Source organism: Anabas testudineus, chromosome 2, assembly GCF_900324465.2.
Source record: "Anabas testudineus chromosome 2, fAnaTes1.2, whole genome shotgun sequence".
Classification (NCBI taxonomy): domain Eukaryota; kingdom Metazoa; phylum Chordata; class Actinopteri; order Anabantiformes; family Anabantidae; genus Anabas; species Anabas testudineus.
Window position 1 is genome coordinate 5,399,430 of NC_046611.1, and position 14,752 is coordinate 5,414,181.

The following is a 14,752-nucleotide window of genomic DNA, read 5'->3' on the forward strand; positions in this document are numbered from 1 at the left end:
TCCTAAGAATATGATAACAATTATAAAATAAAGTTTCAAACTAAAATTTCCATATGTGGTCATTTGTGTATTAAGCTTTGAGTGTTAAATCTAAATCCAAATGTGAGCTTCACAGAACTGTATTTTAGTAAAAAGAGTGAAAAACCTGTCCCAGTTCATAAAGAGGCAGCTGCAGAGCAGCAGTGTTGGATTTAACTCGACATTTTATGTTCACTTTTATGGATTCGTGTCAGCACAGGGGCCTGAAGCTCAAATCCTCATTAGAAACTAATTTGAATGTAACTTCCTTCACATTATTTTTGTTTATTGCTAATCAAGATCCAATCACAGAGCCGTAAGTGTATGTGGTAATGCAGTGTATATTTGGGTTGAGATATGTGAACTAAACACCAGTTGATCACACCTCGTCTCTACCTTGGACTAGAAAGGAGCGGCATGCGTTGCTGAAACGCTGTAATTTGTCTTTTAGTAATTCTTGGACAGCACAGCGGCGATTTGGGTTAAACATTGTTAATCTTACATTAACTCACAATCAATCGGGCTGAGTGGGGAAGGAAGACCAAACAGTCCCTGTGAGTTTGGATCGGAGGAAAATTGTGCTGACAGCTGGAATGCTTTGAGGCACCTTCTCAGGTTACAAATTAAGTTTGAACAGACGGTCAGATATGTCTGTCGTCTGCCAGGATTTACTTCACAACTGTCTGAAAACTGGAGTAACATCTATTTTAGCAACTAAACTTCTTATATTTTTCCACCTGGGGTCTAGATACTTGCCTTTTCCTGCAGTGTGGGAGGCTAATCTTCAGTCTGACTGTAATCTCCACACCCTGACCAAGGATTTCCCTTTTTATTTTCAGATATTTGTCTGATGATCAAGCACGATAACCCAGCCAAGAGCAAAGAAATACAAGCACAAAGTGTGAATCATGGATCCACATCCTGCTATTAGGTTTAACAATCTAATATCATTACTTTTGGTTTACCTCTCCAAAAACTTTTCTGAAAGTGGGTTTAGTTTTGGCTGCACCGTGTAATCCTCATTTTAAACCTGTTATTTCTGCATTATTTCTGTTTTGTTCTCTGTGGCTCATAGTTTCTGCGTGTGTTAGCCAAACCTGAGGCTGTTACCTCAAAGACGTCAATTTTAGAAATCAGATCTTGTTTACAGATGGAGTCCAAGCAGACAGCCAGGACCCTGGACCGAGGAACTGTGGGTCAGGGATTATGTGCTTGTGCACATGTCTTTTCCCCCTCATGGCTGGACACACTGTTTTTAAGCACTTGTGAAATAACCTCTACATATAGTGTTGTATACTTGGTGAATGCTGCCACAAGAGGGCAGAGCTATGGATGTTAAACCATTAGTGCATACGGTGCTGTTGCAGTGTTTTTGACCCTCTTACCCTCTGATTTGTAAATTAGCATTTTAATACAGTGTTAAATTAACCAAATGAGGTGAAGTGGGAAAGATATTGCCTTATATACACGTGTGTCTGAATCTTTTGGTTTGAAATACATTTACCTATGGTAAAGTTGAACTTACAGTACTTGTAGAATGTTCTGATGTTATACTTTATGGAGTTGGATGCCCACATTACAGAGTCAAGCGCTCCTTGGCCACGAGGAGTTAATATGTCTCAGAAAGCTGTGTCAGAAAATGAACTTTTAGTTTTCCTAGGGACAAAACTGTGAAACAATAGATGCAGACCAGCAGCAACAGGCTTCAAGCTGTGTTTTTAATCGAACGAATACGAACAACTGTTTTCACAACCTGCGCCAGTATGTGGCAGGATTTAGCTCTACATAGTTTAGACCACAGGAAGACTTTTACAAACTGGCCAATCAGAACAGAGGGACGAGGAGAAGAAATACAGAAAAACAATGACATGGCTTACTAGACAATAACACATACAAATAAAATACATTTTATGGTTTAAATGCAGCTTACTCTGCAGCAGTAAACAAAGAAACAAGAAGGAATCACATGTAGTTATGCACATTGTGTTTTTCTTGAAATCTTGCACAATTTAACATCTGTTAAAACAGCATTGTGGTTATCAAGTGTCCTCATTTAGTGTCTTCTGTGTGACAAAGTTATTTAGTTTCAGACACTTTGCATGCCATCCTGGTCACCTGTGCACCCTGTAACACTTCACTGTTTAACTTGGACACGGAAACAAGACGGCGCACTCCCATGCCAAGGAAAACTCTGTACAAGTATATTAGTGAGAGTGAGGTCTGTGACACATGTATGAGTGGCTGTGCCAAGTCTAGCAAAGGCAGGAACTCGTATGCGCTGACTGAATGTATCCAAAATCTCTGTGTGGAGGCAAAGTGTGACTCCAAACTGAGAGAGCGTGTGTTTTGAATGTGGTTTTTGAAACGGCAAAGATGACCGCAGACACGAAAGAGCTTTGGTTTACTCATTAGAGTGAATAAGAGTGTTAATACGTCTAAGATGTCTTTCCTTTGGAGGTGCTCTAAAGACTTCTTCAGCAGCTTATTAAACACTTGATCAATCAGTTCGTGGCACTTGTTATTGAAGTCATTTGTTTTGCTCCGTTGCAGAGAATCCATCAGGAAAGAGGAGACTATAATTATAGGAAGTATATGGGAAGGAAGGGTGTCTTGTTCGGAAACCAAAGTGAAAACTAAAATACTTTAGACTAAACAATTGGACAATTCCTGCGTATGCAGGAGCAGTTTGTGGATGGAGAACATGTGAGAACATTCCTCAATCCACGAAAAAACCCTTTTGTCAAACAACTGTCCTTCCTCACAAAGGTGGAAAGGTCAGTTTTAATCACGTTAAAGGAAACATTCAGCACAGAATGAGACCCTCCTGCTGTTCAGTCTATGATAAGTAGTATCCATCAGAGCAGTGCAGCGAGCTGGCGTGACTGAGAAGATGTCAGGGAGGCGAATATTGGACAACGTGCATATTCCATCGAAACCACTTCAGCATTTGAAGAAATTCCAGATCTATTCTGAGCCATAAAAGACGAGTTTAATGTTTTACTCACTCAGTGACTTGTTATTTCTAAAGAGTAAGTATCTTTAGAATGCAAACTTTGATTTTGGAGTGGGGTATTCTGAATTAGATAAGAATGAGGACCATGAGTGGCCCATAGGAGAACCTGGTCTTTTCCCCGTGGGTCAGTTTTTGTTGACTCTGTTACTTGGTCATTTTAACACTGCAGATACTTTGTTGATGCTATTTTGTACTGTGACATGAAACATACATTTCTACAACGCTTTCTTCAGGAATTGTGTAAAAAAAACAATTAATGTAGAACAAATACCACTGAGAAATTAATATTAGTATAAATCATAAGTCGGTGTTTCTGTCTCACAGACAGTTCTGCAAATCATTTTTAATTAAACCGCTGTTAATGCTTGATTTTTGAGAAGTGTGGCAGTAAGTGATGGTGTACATCCTGCTTAATGCCCAGTCCTGCATGTATCAGTCGCTATGAAAGTAAAATGAATAACAATGGTGAAAATAAATGAGAAGAATGAGGGGAAACAAAGGAAGGCAGCATGGTGGTGTAGTGGTTAGCAATGTCACCTAACGGCAAGAATCCACAGGTCAATCATTTGCCTTTCTGTGTGGAAATGTCACTGGAGACCTTTTCAGACCTAAGTTAGGATAATGGATGGAATCAAAAGATGAAAACTACACAGCTGTATACTCATCCACCAGGAAAGATGGGAGACAGATGCATGTGATGTGATTTGCAACCGACAGTTGAGAAGCTCTAAAATTACAAATCTGTCACAGATATCATGTAATGAGCAAGCCTAAGAAAAATAATAAAAACACTTAAGGTGACCTTTCGCTGAGCCTCCATGTTTATGCATTCTTCACATGAGCTTTATTGGTCAGGAACATTTAAGCACTTAAGCAGGGATCCTGCTGTCTTCTGAAAGACATGAACATATCCACAATAGACCAACAGTGCATGTGAAAAATGCTATAAATACTAGTAGTTTAAAAAGGAGGCAAGCTGCCTCCACACACACCTGTAGTCAATTAGTCCCTCAGCCTGTTGACTCTCATGTAGCAGAGTCTACTCATACAGGTCGACTTGAATCCACTGTACACTTATCTGATCTTATCTTATCTTATGGCTTCTCTATTTTAGATTCAAAGTGTGAACCACTGCTGGAAACAAAGACCATTGTGCAAACAGAGACTGATAAACCTGGGGCTTCTTGCACTGAGCCCTGTCTACGTCAACAAACCTCCATCATCGACTCTCAGGCAGTGACATTTTCCTGGTCTGTGTGTAATTTCTCTACATGTGACCCAAACTGAGCCAGTAAAAACGTGGCCTCCTGGCAGATGAAGAGACGGCATATTCTGTCGGTCCAAGCTGGACAAACAAGGTCCAGGACCAAGCTGCTGCAGAGGCACAAACCCACTGCGAAGACCATCAGAGTCTTTTCTCCCTTTCTGTTTTTTTCTGGCTACATTCTTATTATTACTCTGTCTCTGTTTTGACTCGCCGCCTTTCTCTCTCTCTTTGTCCATTTGGGATCCTTTAGGGTCTAATTGTGTGTGATGTGTCTGTTTTTATCTTTTCTGTCTGCTTTTAGTTCTTCTTCCTCTGTTTCCATCATTGGGTGTTTATTTTTTGTGTCTTAGTCATATTGTAACTCTCTGGAACAATATTTCACCTTTTTAATGAAACTATATGACTTTGAATCAACCAATATTCAGCACACATAAAACATAGCACAGCACACATTCAATAATGTATCCATGCAGGATAAACCTTCATGGATATATTCACTTCACATCATGTGTCGTGTGTGAATTTAATATAGTTTAAATATCAGTACTTAACAGGTACAAGCCAATAACCAAAAGTATCACAGGCATGAACTTAGTCATATTTCTGTTATATAAGATCTGAAGTTAGTCATTTACAAAGTACTTTGTCATCTGTTGTTTTAGTTTGGAAAGAAACTGTAGCTGCACTCAGTGAGTAAGTAATGACAAAGCAACAATAGTGCATGTAATGAGTTGGTGAAGAGTGCGGGGAAGTTTCTGTTTCCAATCAAAGTCATAACTACAAGAGAAAAGCAGCAACGGTGAGTGAATGACTGGGAAAGATTGTTACAGAGTCAACAAAATAAATAGTATTTAGTTTGTTTGTCAGTCAGTGTTGATTCCTTTCAACCACTAATATAGTAGACTTAGTGGAAATTACACAATAAATTACATATTTCTCATGTACAGATGCATGCAGTAGAGAAAATATGTTCAATTATACATTATAAGAATTATACCAGGAGGTAGAAGGAACCCTCTAGGTATGAAAACCCAATAATTAACAAGTAAATTAAAAAAAAAAAAAACGTGATGAATAATTTTAAGAAAAAGAAGTCCATAAATCATTTGTATGGAGATCCAAATTTCAGTGTTAATTAAGTTACTGGAATTCTGGGGTTAATTTAGGCTGTGGATTAGATAATCACAGGGCAACAGGAGGATTGTGGCTACATTCAAATCTTAAATTAGGTTATAACTCAGAAACATCTTCATGTTTGGTACTAGAAGGTTCTTAGCTGGAGGCCGGCCCACAATAAAACATCCACGCTCGGGCATCAGTGTCTCAGCCTGTGTGGCAAAATAAAGGCCAGGGTCAGTTTACTCTGCTTCTCAGAGGAATGCTGGGAATTGTTTGCACTGTCTGCTTCAGCTTGTGCTGCTTCTGGATGGCTCAGTTTTGCTGTTTCTGGATACAAGCACACACTCACACATAAACACGAACAAAGTCCTGTTTTTGATTGTGAACCAGTGTGTGTGTCTGTGTTTTCTGTCGTCCCCCGTAACGAGCACAGTGGTTTTGATGCTACTGCTGCAGCCTGTTTGTTTTAATGATGTCTGAGAAACTCTGGATGGATGTTGAATTGGTGTGTGTGTGTGTGTGTTTGTATGCCTCTGTATCACGTCTTAGTGTGTTCCTTTAAACTCCTAATAGACAGAATCTGGGATCAACATCTAGTTTATTTTGCTGGCGAAGGCAGCGTCCTGGTCTGGTTGGCGAGGCGTAAAAGTGAGCCTGTTTGGAAGATATTAATGCAAATATTTTGCCAAGTGCCGAAATAAAACAGGGCTTTGTGGTGTCTTCTGACACACAAGCAGGAAGGAATTTAGCTTTTTGCCTCAATCACATGCACAAAAAGTATTTCTGTTCAACATCACGCTCTCTGGCTTGACAAATGTTCCCCAAAACACAAAGACCCTCTAATGATACTTTCAACCGTTTCACAACACAGGGTCGAAATACCTGTGGTTTGGTGTGCTTCATATTTCAAAGCACGTAATGTGCACTGCAAATTACGCGTGAAGGAGGTGGCCGTAAATTCTCACCCAGTCACTACAGCGTGAGCTATGGAATAGATGGAAGAAAAGAAATCCACCGTTTGTGTGAAAAGTATCCTTTAATTAGTCTGGACAGCTTTGACAGTCATGTTTCATGAGAAGGAGTTTGGCTCATGCGTTCAAGCTTTGATATTTCATACCTTCGTCTCCCAGGGCAGCCATTCCTGACTCCAGGGAAATAACATGAGCTTATTCACATTAGAAAATAAAATAAAGTGTGCACACACCTGAATAGTCTGACCACTCAATCACTACAATGTTATGTTCCAACATCTCTAGAAGGTTTTAGAAAGCAGCAGTGAAATAGAGGATTAGCTACACACGATTAAGGTTGATTAATCAGAGTCTCTATTAGGAGTAATCGAGATGCCTTTGACATGTTGTTAGTCTTATTTTTAGCGATATAAAGGTTATTTCAGTGTGAGAATGGAGAGTTTAAAACGTATGTGGTGTTCAAAGCCAATATTTATTTGGTCCCCTGGACATGAGTCTGTGTTGCAGCCTACAGTAACTCCCGAATCCACACTCTGCTGCTCTGCTACTGCTCCCAGAGGAACAGCTGTCGAAGCCATGTTTATGGTTCTGTTTCATGCTGTCTGGATCCTTTTATAATTACATTAAAAAGAAATACTGCCACGAGGGTAAAAGAATCACATCTTTGTGTAGAAACCTTTATTACTGAATTCGTTCTCGGCCTCTTGCTTATTTATGTGTCAGATAAGTTCACTTAACATCTCCTCTCTCTGTTTAGTAACAGCCAAATGTGTGATTAATACTTTCACGGGTCTGTAATGTCAGCATGCTCTCGTGATAACTAAATGAAAAAGAATCATGGCCTCATTGTCATTTGTGTTTTTAACTGAAGTACTTGCTTGAACTTGTATGAAAGCGGCAACACAAATAAAGTTTGATTAATTCTGTTTCACCTGTCAAGTCTGGTCTAACAGCATCTCCATGAGGAGTCCAAGTGATTTACAGGCTGATTTGTGTATGTCTGTATTGAGCATGACTCGTCTAAAAACTTAAATTCATAATTTTTATAAATTACCATAGACCAATAACCACCCTCAACAGAAAAGGTTCAGTTCTGTGTCAGCTCAGTAAGTTTCACTTGGAGTTCTCAGGGCAAACTCAAACATTTGCCCTGAATCCAGTGGGCCCAGTTTGGCCAGACTGCAGACCAGATGAACAGACAATGACTCAGCTTTTAATGCTGTGAGCAAGCTCTTTTCTGGATCCACCTAAAATTGATTAATTTACTTCCCACCATCAAATATTCTGGGGGTTTCCAGTCCAATCATATCTGGCCTCTGTTCCAAGGGCAGCAAGAAATGCAAACCGAAGCATTTGGCTCAAACTTACACCTAAATAAATAAAACATTTGAGAGGGAGTCGCTCCTAAGGCTGTGGTATGCTCTCATATATGTGCAGTAATCTTGATAGACAGAGATTACCTTCAAATCCAAGGCCAGTGGAGCATGCTCCGAGTCAGATGACAACATAGTTGACATAATGTGGCTGAGAGCATGGGGAGAGCTGTAATTCTGTGCATGTGTTGTTGAAAAGATAATAGTCAGGGTTTTATCCCAAGCATAGATAGATTGATTCCAAAATGTTTAAGACAGGGAATAATTAAGTCCAAACAGATTTGAAGATTCTGATTAGTTATTTAGTAAGATGATATTTAGTCTTTCGTGTGTCATGACTTATGATAATCTGTACTGTACTGACTGTAAAGTCACCCCCTCCCTCCAGGATTCAAGATTTCGTGGACTTTTGTGAGTTCGTTGCAACTTAAAATGCCTGATGGATATTTTTATTTGCAATGAAACTTGCAAAACAAAACAAATTTGCAAAACAATACCTGTAATAAACAGTTGTCCACCACAGCGTTGCTCACAGTGTTATAGTTGACCTCTGCTTCAGTGTAGAACATCCAGACATTGTCCTGAACGGTTTTTAACAATGAGGATGGCTGTTGTTGTTGATGTTTTAGGAGTCTCTGCAAATTATACATGCCACCAACCAGATGTTTCCTCTCTTCTTGCCATTAGCAGCTGTATCATTGCCTTTGGTTCTTACTAAAAACTACTATGTAGCGTTAGCAAGCACTCATAAGCAGCTCTGATGCACCATACGTGTGAGGCGTTCAGGAACAGCACAGAGTAGAGGTCGAGATTTGTGGAAAAGTCGCTTTAATTGCGTGGATTTGATGGACATCGGTTGAATTTGTGTGACATCATGAATTCCTGGAGGGACTAGTAGATATTTAGCCTCCACAATTTATGGACCATTGCCTTCACTATAATGCCAACCTCCAGTAAAAGTATATTATAGACAAATGTTTACAATTATGTGTGTGGTCTCACAGTCAAAGCACCTTTATTTAAATATATATGGAAGCAATACTGAAAGTGACACGTTTTCGAGGTCTCTTCATGTAATTACTTTCCAGTCCATTCCCATTTGTGTAAAATTTTGGCAGGCGTCTGTGCTCAGATGTGTATTTGTGTGTACGTGCAGTTTGGTGAGTTAACATAAAAGCATCAGACAGCTTGGCGGTGTGTAGCAGCTGGTGACTGACATGCTGCAGCCCTCAGCAATGCATCATGTTCACTATTTTCATAATGTAGGAATAACGTAGGTAACACATTACAATACCCAGACACACTGCAGCAGAAAATGTGCATTGGCTCTGTTGATGGAGATGTTTGGAGGGAGCCAAATGAGCTCTGTGGGTGCTTCCTGTTTACGAAGTCTTGATAATTTAAGCAAACCTCAACTCTTAAAGTGTCTTAATGCACCTTATTTGCATTGTTTTATAACAGCCTGTGTCTTTTTTGTCACAAGGTTGATGTTTTAGATTATTTTCAAAGAAAGCCTGGTAGCATGAAAACTAATGTGCACTAATGTAGTGCTCTACATTAAATCTGGGTTTAACAGACTTTAGATGACTTTTCAGGCAACACCATATTATTTAACTCCACATCAGATATAATACAGTTGTACTGGAGAAATTCAAAAATCATGGGTGCAACACAACAGCAGAGTCTATCCTGTGGCATTATGGGAAATGTAGTGTTCATGTTGTGCATCAAGAAGTAACACTTCTAGAGTTTAAATCATTTTTGTCCAGAGTTGTTGCAAGTCACTAAAATACATATAGAGAAGTTTTATCTCTTTATACATTTTTGTCATCTGCATTTCATAGTTATAAATGTTTTGTTGCTGTCCTGTGAGCCGTGGTTAAGATACTGGACACCAGAGCAGGTTTGTTTTGAAAAAGTGTTTTTAAAAGCTCCCCGTCTGTGGGGTTGCATTCTGTGAAATGCAGGAAACCAGTAATGCCACTGTTAGACGAGAAATGTTGGGGAAAAAATGGGTGTGCCGGTAAAATATAATAACAACACATCTGGAAACATTTTACATCTCAAACTGATGATATCTATTCATGCAGGAGTATATAACGTTACAGTGCAATACTCCCAGAACCCAAGCTAATCCAACCACTCACTTCTTCAGCCACGGAGTTGGTGTAAAATCATTAATTATTCCTGGTCTGCTGAACCTAGACGATTGCCTCATGCTAAGGAAAACATTAAAACAGGAAAGGATCTACAAGACGGCTGCCATCAGTGTTATCCATGCACATTCCACTCACTGACATATTTCCAGTGCAGCAACACAAAGCAAAGAGGAGGTAACATACAGTATGAAGACTTACAGTACAGAGTGGGGGTGGTATGCCCCCATTCAACCCTTCACTACAGACTTAATGGCCACAGGAAACGTTGGTAAAGGCGGTTAGCAGCTAATGATCCTTTTCCTGTGATATCACGTGGAGCTGGCGCATTTTGGTTTTGCTCTGTAATTGGCTAGACTTCACCGAAGGAAAACACACTGTGACAAAATGAATAAACAGTATTCTGTTGGTTCTCTGACACTAAGTGGTATGACCAGTGTTATGTTTTATAAGCTTCACCCACAGCAAGATGTTAATAAAAATATTTGGCCTTCTGTGTAATTTATATGTTGAGGATTCTTTATTTAAAGCATCTTGGGGCACTGGTTTACATTATATCCAGTTCAGAAAGGCAGCTTAAACTGTTAGAAGAGAGTCTTCTACAATTTGCCTTTTTCATTTCTAATGTTTTGCATTTGTGAATATGTTTCTCCTGCTTCGATTCAACTAAATAAACAACGTGAGACCCAGAACATTTGTATGACGCCTGCTTCCCCATCAGTAATGTACTATCGTTACGAAACCTAAAATCCAACAAAGAAATGTAAATATTACAAGCACATGTGTGGCACAGTTACTGTTCATCACATACAGATTTGATTACATGCCAGCTGTGCCACTGTCTCACACAGTAAAACTTCCATCAATGAATGCTGCACTTCCTTTTCATATTCGTTTGACTAGTTTGTTGTATGCGGTCGATGTTATAGTTTTTTAGACAACTTTAATAAAACTTTCTTCACAGTAACTGTTGTCCGCTGACAGTATACTGTGGTTCATTTCATGGTTTGTTGACTGAACTGTGGACTGAGCCGTAGGCAGTTGTTACTAATCTTATCTTACTAATCTTATTAGTAACACCTGTGCTGCTCCTACTGTGACAAGACAAATGGCTGCCGTAGAAAAAGGAATGAAAAGGCAGGAGTGACAGTCAATATTTAATTTTGATGTTTAAGTTATTTGGCCTCAACATTGTCTACGATCGACTCTGTGCTGCCTGCCGAGCACCAAACAACAAAAAGAGAAAGTTAACAGTCAAAGGGTGAAGACAATGGAGCATTTAGCAGCTAAAGAGCCGAAAGAGAAAAAATACTGTGACAACCCAAATTTAAATGTTAATGCTCTCCTCCAGGATGTCTGAATGAGCCAGTTTTTAACTAAATAAACATAATAATGTAGAATTATTGTGTTTACAGGTTGTTTCACTTGGTCAATTCAGATTTAAGCTTCTATCTTATGATATTGTGGTGCTTCACATTTCTGGTCCTAAAACTACAACTAGACAAAGGGAACACAACTGAAATTAAAGAAAAAAGACAAAACAATACACTTAGAATCCCAACCTATGCATTTGTGTGTGGCAGACGTATATGTGAATGTACAGGATGATTATCATTGTTCTGTGGACAGATGAGACCAAAGTTGAACTTTTTGCCATTCTAGCATGAGAACCGTACCTGCAACATGACGGACGCAAAATCCACAGGGAAATGTTAAAGCATCTGTGTAAGATCTGAAACTCAACAGAAAGAAACTCAAAAGAAAAACTAAACATGGAGATATTTGTACCAAAGAATGGTTCAAGCTTAATAATGTCTGCCGTATACATAGATATTAGTTTACTGATTTCTGATCAGGTTTTAGGTCAAATTTATGCAGAAACAGAGAAAAACAAGTATTCACAAATTTTTGAGCAGCGGTACTACTAATAGTTTACTATCTACTGATGCGGCAATTATTCATATTTCTACAGTAGAAGTAAGTTTTAGTGTTTTCTACCTAAATGAAGAAGTTATATGTTTGTGCTACTGGTGTTTTAATCTTTCACTCCACCACTGTCTGTCAACATCTGGTGCCAAGAGACAGAGTCGAGAGTCTAAATGCCGATGTGTGCCAAACCCGGTGCCTTTCACGCAGCTTTGTAGCATTTTTTTTTCTGCGCTTGTTGTCCTTCTGCCAAACTCTCAAACCATCCACCAAAGATGGAGAGGAGCGTTTCACGTCGCTGCCTGACTCAAAGCAGCCTCTGAGACGACCGGATTAACAGCCAGACAGAAAAATTCAGAGGTGGTCATGAGAGAGCAACAGCTCTTCACTGCCTTAAGTAACTGCTTCCAGCAGTGGGTTTGCTTGTTTCTCTGTAAGGAAGTAGTGCAGACAGTGTCGACTGATGTTTAACTTTTACTTTGTTCACCATATGGATGTTGTGACTGGGAACATAAACACAATTCTGCCTCATCTCATTAATGCAGGTCCATTAGCCTTCTTGCCCCGCAGCTGTTATTGGTATTTAGCTTGTATTGTTTTTTGTAATGACATCATGTAACTACAGTCAGGAGCAGCATCTGTTGACAACTAACGTCTTGTCAAGCCGACATCTTAAAAGTGCAGCACACGGAGGAGAAACTGCAGCTCCAGAATGTCAGACAGAGCTCTGTTAGTTATTTACAAATTACGGCACGTACCTAAAAAATTCAGTCACATTTCCAGTCGTTGGCAGACCACCAAAAAAGGGCGATAAAAGAAAATCCCTCCATATAAGCTTGATGCAACATTTGAAAAATCTCTTGCTGGCAGAGGATAAAATCCTGTGAGAGCTCATAAATCTCTCTACAAGGCTTTAAAGTTAATCGTAGTCAAGGTCCTGTGTGATGAATGAGGACTCAGACGTACAGTACAGATACATTTTTTGCTGTGTAGTTTGGCATAAAGTTCTGGCACAACTCCACCTACTGCCAAGGTGCATGGGTAAGGACAGAAAAACAGCAAAGGTCAAAACCTTTTAGTTGTTACACACCCCTCATTCTAGTTAACTTCTCTTTGTTAGGAGTTTTACACAGACCCTGAGGAAGGCCGCAAGGTGAAACACGCTGGTCTAATATTAAAATTGTCCTTGAAACAGCACGTTTTGACTTTTGCTTCATAGTTCCACCTATGACAGTTTGGAAATTTGAGGTAACGCCTAAAGCAAATTAGCAAGTAATGCCATGAAGGACACTTTGAAATGTGTATTTCCTATGAAAACTAATGGTTATTTATATATGAAAAATGACTTTTTATTATGTTGTATGTGCAAATTTTTTAAAATGCATGTTTACAAGTGATTCGGGGGGAAGAAACACTCAAGGAACCATGAACGTGTGGAATGAATTTTATAGCAATCAACTCCATAGTGGTAAAGAAACCTAATGAACAACTGATCAACTGAAGTCAGAGCGACACATCCACCGAGAAACACAAATGTCTGTACAAAAAAGTGAGATTTATTTCACATATTTAATCTAAGACAAAAGTAGCAGTCAGGCTGGACTGACCACAATCTGTTACAGAGCTAATAAATGTAGGGAAATTAATATCAACACAATGATGTTAAACATAACTAATGGGAGGAACAGGTGAATAAACTATAAATCTGAGAATTAAGATATCACAGTTTGTTTTATCAACTCACTAAAGTGCTAGAAAAGACGCCTCCTCTTCTTTATTTTGATGTAGAGACTTTTTCCACAGCTCACCTGATTAGAGTATAATGGTTCTGCTGGGCACATAAGTGAGTTCTCACACCTTCACATTATTCAGAACTCAAATTTTAGCCACAGCCCATCAGCACAAAAAGGTTTTCTGGACACTTTCTCCACCAAAAAACATGAAAAGAAAGGGAGGTCTGCATTTTTCTGAGTCATACTGTGACTTTGTGAGATGTTCCAACCCATCAATGGCCAAAATCGACAGCTGTGGGCTTGCTCAAAGGAAAAAAGAAGTCAGGCGATCCAAACAGAAGCTGAGAGTGGGACTCAAATCTGTGGGGACAAAAGTAAAGCCAGGATGAACTGTGAGTTCTCTTCTCTTCACTTTGTGTGGCTCTTGTCTTTCTTTTAGTGCTTCTCTTCATCTTTACGAAGCAATCATTGGCAAAATAGTCAAGGATAAGTGACCTACGCCCTCACGTTGTTCTCCAGTGATCACGTCGAGTGGGGCACCAGGTGAAGAAACATCAATTTTCAGAGTGATGCTTGAAGTTATTGTCAATTTTAAGACCAAAATAGAAAATAGCAAAAAGAGAAAGTCTGAGAGTCTCAGTGTTTAATCTCACTTCTTAGTTTTTACAGAAATACAAAACAAACTAACAGCGTATTCATCTCTTATTATTCATGACTCCAAGCTGCCGATCCAAATGGCAGGTTAATAACGACATATACAGGAAGTCTGAATGCAGACAGGTATGAGGTCAAACTTTCTATGCAGTTCATTGCTTGATATTCAGTATGCTGGAAAAACTGATTTCTGAAGACTGAAAGATGAGCAAAGAAAAATGAAGACAAAATAATACATTTGTCAGGTTGCAGAAGGAATTCAGTGTGTAAGTGTGTCTGTCTGTGCAAGTAATCCGAGCCGGCAATGAAGTCATGAGTATTCGCAATGCAGATTACTTTAACAAGCACAAATTAGCGAATTTCAGCACAAAGACACTGACAGTGAAGTCATTCAGAGAAAGTGTGGGGGGGGTGTCTTTATAAGCAAGCATGTGGAGAACATGTTAAAGAACTAAAATAGCAGCACAAACAAAAACACAGAATAATTCCTCAAATATGAACCAGCTGTTCAGAGCTCTGCCT